The 5,659-nt window shown below is 34.1% G+C and overlaps 1 pseudogene; it reads left to right on the top strand.

Annotated features, from left to right (window-relative positions):
• The first annotated feature begins 4,417 nt into the window (after window positions 1-4,417).
• Window positions 4,418-5,321, top strand: LOC123274454 (annotated as a pseudogene).
• Window positions 5,322-5,659: the final 338 nt, after the last annotated feature.

Raw genomic sequence — 5,659 nt, 5'->3', positions numbered from 1 at the left:
CAAAAGCATAGAAAAGCTATCTCTTCAAGCTCAGAGAGCTCAAAAACATCATTAGTGAAATTTTTACGCACCTAGGAATGAAATTAGCGGGAAGTTGCACGGATGGCCTTAAGGGTCTACCGTTTTTCTAATTTTTTTTTTTTTGAAGTTATACTTCTTTCGGCGTGTTAGGGAAAAATGATTAGAGTAAATTTTAGCGATAGTAAACATTAGCCAGTAAACATTTATTTTTTCAAAAAAAGTTACCAATAAAGTAAAAGTAAGAACATCTACTTATGCTTGCGTGAGAACTGGCAATTGTATTCACGATATTTATTTAAATGTATCTGAACCTACAACACGTATTTTTTATCATTCCGAAAAAAATATGTATAAATATACATAAACATATATTTTCAACTTCTGGCTAAGAAAATTGAAAATTTTCCAATAATGGGAAGTTATTGATTTCGGGCCGATTTTCGAAAGCCGAGTTTTCATCGGATGTCTACGTTTTGTGGTCCCAGGAAGCTATTTTAACTATTCTCGCCGAGATGTCCGGCCGTGTGTATGTGTGTGTGTGTGTTTTTTTTTTTTTTTTTTGTTTTAAGGGGGGGGGGAATCCTTTTTACGGATTCTAAGCACAGTTGTTTGGCCTGGATATGTGGCGACTCGACGCAGTGTCATACTAAAACTCGACGCTAGCGCCCCTACCCACTAAACCCTAAACCCCTTTTCCTCTTTCCCCTAATCCCTCATGGAAACCGCCGTTAGGCATTACTTCGTGAGGGGAGGATCTAGCTACTGCTCTTTCTTCTGGTAGCTAAGGTGTTATTTTACATTTCTTCTAGTTGTTGTCATTTGCTCTTCTTCTTTCGATGGAACGCAAGTCTATGAGGACTTCTGTTGCAAATGTGCTGATGGCGTTCCAGGAGGCTCTTGATGACAACATTGCTTCTACTATTGTCTCTGGTTGAATTTTCTTCTTTAGGATCATCTCCAGCTCATCTCGCTGTGGGTAAAATCCTGGGCACTCAAAGAAAACGTGCTCCGCGTCTTCATTGATTCCTGGGCAGGACGGGCACTCCGGTGAATCATCATGCTTAAAGCGGTGAAGATACGTCCGAAAACATTCATGTCCTGACAACAACTGCGTCAGATAGTAATTGACCTCGCCATGACTTCGGTTTAGCCAAACGTCGATCTTCGGTATGAGACGGTGTGTCCATCTTCCTGTTGTCGCGGCGTCCCACTGCGATTGCCATCGTGCGATGCTGTTCTGCCGTTCTTTTAGCTCTGAGTTCCTCGGCACTTAGTGTGGTTGTCCTCTTTCGTTGGTAAAGGTTCCGTCTTTCCTCAGCTAGGACTCTGAGCGGCAAAGTTCCGGAAATGACACATGTGTGTGTGTGTTTTTTTTTTTTTTTTTTTATCTTAGGGGGGGGGGAATCCTTTTTACGGATTCCAGGCATAGCTGTTCGGCCTGGATATGTGGCGACTCGACGCAGCGTCATACAAAAACTCGACGCTAACGCCCCTACCCACTAAACCCTAAACCCCTTTTCTTCTTTCCTCTAATCCCTCATGGAAACCGCCGTCAGGCATTACTTCGTGAGGGGAGGATCTAGCTACTGCTATTCCTTCTGGTGGCTAAGGTGTTATTTTTCCTTCCTTCTAGTTTCTGTCATTTGCCCTTTTTCTTTCAATGGAACGCAGCTCTGTAAGCACTTCGGTGGTAAACGTGCTTGTGGCGTTCCAGGCAGCTTCGGATGACAGCATTTCTTCTACTATGTGTGTGTGTGTGCGTGTGTGTGTGTGTATGGATGTATGTAAACCTCTCGTAACTTTTGAACGGCTTGACCGATTTAATCGCGGTTGGTGCCATTCGAAAGAGCTTGACTAAACTTAGATTTTGAATACAATTTGGAAAGATTCGGACTGGTAAATTTTGAGAAATCGCAAAAAAACTACAAAAAAAAATTTTTTCAAATGTTGTTTTTTTGGAATACCTTTTAAACGGCTTCACCGATCAATACCGAAAACTAATCAGTTTTTAACATCAAAAAACCACGTCGATCGCCACCAGTCCGGTCAAAATCGTTTGATTCGTTCGTGAGTTATCGTTGACGAAAGAAAACCGAAAAAAGTGTTTTTTCGGAATTACTCCGAAATTTTTTACTCTATCAATTTAAATTTGAAAATTTTTTATGAGTCTTAAAAAACTGCGTCGAATTCCGCCAACCACGTAAAAATCGATTCATTCATTCAAAAGTTATTGCGCTTTGAAAATTTTAAAGATAGTGTTTTATCAAACCTCTATCAGAGTTTTGAGCTTGGAGAGCTCAAAATAACACACAAATTGTATTTTTGAGCTTGAAGAGCTCAGAAATGTCATAAGTGCAATTTCAAGCGTTTAGTTATAGAATTGGCGGGAAGTTGCAGGGGATGGGCTTCCAGGGTCAACCGCTTCCTTAATTTTTTTTTCTATTATTAGGGTCGTTTTTCAACAAACATAGTATAATGCGAAAGACAACATTTTTAGAAAGATTTATATCTTGTTACGCCAAAGAAGAAGTATAACTTCGCCGTACGCACATAAGTGCCAACATTATCTTTTTTTTTTTTTTTTTCTTATGTTTAGAAATTAAATAAGTGTCAGCGATATTTTCATAAAATTTTAACCTTACAATCAACTAGATTACATTTTACTTTAATATTTAGATTATTTAAGTGTCCATTAAAAACAATAGTTCTAGGTTTTTTTTTAAAGATTAACCATTAACTTAAAATTTTCTTAATTTAATTATTTTTCATATAACTTTAATTGAAAATGCGAGTTTTAATGCCTGTTGAGCCAACCGAAACTAGACAATTTCAGACCAATGTGACTGGTACTGGGCAAGAATCAATCATTTCTTCCCGGCGGACAGAAATAGTATATTTTTCACCACGGGCAGGAACAAGAAATGTCTGCATTACATGTAATGAAAGCGATCGAGGCGAAGCTCTAATAATAATAACAATAACCGTAATTAGAAATTTTTTTCAATTTTCTATTATTTAAAAAATATAATACTTTTTATGTAATCTTTTCTTATTATTATTCATTAAATTTCTAAGTCAAAAAATATTGACAATATTTCAAATTGCAGTGAATGAAAACTACTTTGCTTTAAGCTCGCGGGCGTCACCGATAATCTCAGTTACTGTTGCTTTGTTACCGACCACGTGATTAAACGTAAAACAATTAATTTTTTTTTCATTAATTTTTCTATGGGTATAATAAACTTAATAATATATATATATATATATATAGTATATATATATATATATATATATATATATATATATAAGTTATTTGATGAAAATGCACGGTGTGCCAGTGACACTAGTGTAATTTCATTATTTATTTAAAAAACGCGGGGGAGTTGAGCTTTTTTATTATTTTCGTAATCTACGGATTTTTTTACATAAAAGGGAACAATAAAAATCTCCAATTAGCAAGTTACTTTCTACAACGGGTAAGAGTAAAGTCGGTGGACTATAAACCTGGCAGAATAATTTTTATTATAATAAAATTATTATTGAAATTCAAAGTATTGAAACTAACTAAACATATAAGGGCCGGATTTTTCAATCGATGATTGCGCTAAAACAGTGATTTCAAAGTTACCAACAAAAAAAATCAAAGTTACTAGTGGTATGAAATTGTTCGCTAGTAAAGACTCTGAAGTACGTATTTAATTTTAATGTGTACAACTTCAGATTTGTTTTGATAAATAACTTTGCTCATCAGTATTTTATTAATAAAAAGTAAGTGATAAATAAAAAATAATGGACGTGCTGCATTGAACTTTTATATTTTCATCTGATGATGACTCTGAGCCGGATGAAAATAACAATCCAATCCGAGGAACAATTACCAATACAGGGTTTTAGACCATGGTGGTCAAAATTATTTTAACATTTTAACCGATAAACAGTTTTATAGATCGTTTTCGTTTCTGACAAAAATACAACACTCCAGTTGTTCAATCGTCTCATAATCATCATTTTTGAATTATTTACTAAGAAAAGGTATAGCTATTATGATGTATTATTTTTCATTTTTAGAAATGAATTTAAAGTGCTGATTTTTAATGAAGAAATGATGCAGTTCACTCCAATGACACAATTACTATTGTTGTTACATGATTTTTGTTGCTTTACTATGGAAGTTTTATAATTACTGTGGGTGATTTTTTTTGGAATAACTTAAAAAGTTGTGCACACAAAATAATAGATAGTCTTTCTTAGAAATGATTGCAAGTCTAAGTGATGAATTTATACATTTCCCTTCAACTCCAAGTTGAAATTCTGCAAAACCAAGTTGAGTTTTATCAAACAGCCGGATTCATCAGGGTCGTAGGCTGTATTGATTTACATCAAGCATGTTAAAAAGTTGAACTGGCATTCGGTGGTGATGATGCTGAAATTTTTTCGAAATCGAAAAAGGACACTTTTCTATTAATGTTCAAGTAATATGTAATGCACGCCTAGAAATAGTGATATTGTTGCAAGATGGCCAGGTTCAGCTCACGATTCAACTATATTTAACAATTCAAGAATTCATAATCGTTTTGAGAATAATCAGTTTGGAAATGCATTACTACTTGGTGACTCAGGCTACCCAAATCTGTCTTATTTATTGACACCACTACAAGATCCACAAAGACCGGCAGAGCAACTTTACAACGAATCACAAATCCGAACCCGAAACACGATTGAACGCACCTTTGGTGTTTGGTCGAGAAAATTTGCTATAATTCAAGGCACAAGATTTAGAAAAATTGAAAAAACATTAACTTGTATTATTGCTGCTGCAGTTTTATATAATATTTCGCGACAAGGAAAACCACTACCAATTAGAAATGTCTCTGTTCAGGAATATCTCCAAATTCCTGAGGTAGCAAACCCTGTAATTGGTAATGCTAATATTAGAAATGTATTAGTGAATGGATACTTTCAAAAGTAAGTAGTACTTTTTAATAAATTACGTAATTTATTACATCGTATCTTCAAAATTAAATTAATAATTTTTTTTTTTTTCAGTTTAATTGCACAAAATTGAATGCTAAGACACGTATACGTGTAAACAGATACGAGAGAAAAACACGAGAGAAAAAATTTGACAGATCAGCGCGATCATGTATAGATGATTGTTGCTCACGAAGAATAAAATTGCCTATAAAGTTTTCAAATAAAACTCTTGACTTGACTATTACGATTATCTTTAAATTATAATATTTAATGTAAAATATAAAGAGTATTTAACGTAATAAAACAGTTATAAGAGTGAGAGTAAATAGAGCGCAGCATTATTATGATTGTGGGGCCGATCATCAACATCATCAATATCATTATTATTTAAAGAGTCCTCCTTCAATCCCATTTTTCATTTTTACTTTTCTCCGTATAATTTTATGCGTTATTTTCTTGTGTGTGGCCTTGTGCCGAAAAAGAAATTGGAATTAATTAATTTCTTATTAAATATCCAGAGTACGATGGTCGTGGCATCGTTATTGCTATTTTTGATTATAGAATAGATCCTGGTGCTGTGGTATTGTAGGTAAACAATTATATTTATTTATTTAATTATTAAAATTATATTAATTGTTGGAGTATAATTGTTTATGGTTTTGTA

The sequence above is a fragment of the Cotesia glomerata genome, unplaced genomic scaffold (assembly GCF_020080835.1).
Source record: "Cotesia glomerata isolate CgM1 unplaced genomic scaffold, MPM_Cglom_v2.3 scaffold_363, whole genome shotgun sequence".
Taxonomy (NCBI): Eukaryota; Metazoa; Arthropoda; class Insecta; order Hymenoptera; family Braconidae; genus Cotesia; species Cotesia glomerata.
Note: the sequence above shows the minus strand (reverse complement) of the source record. Positions and strands in the feature narration are given on the sequence as shown.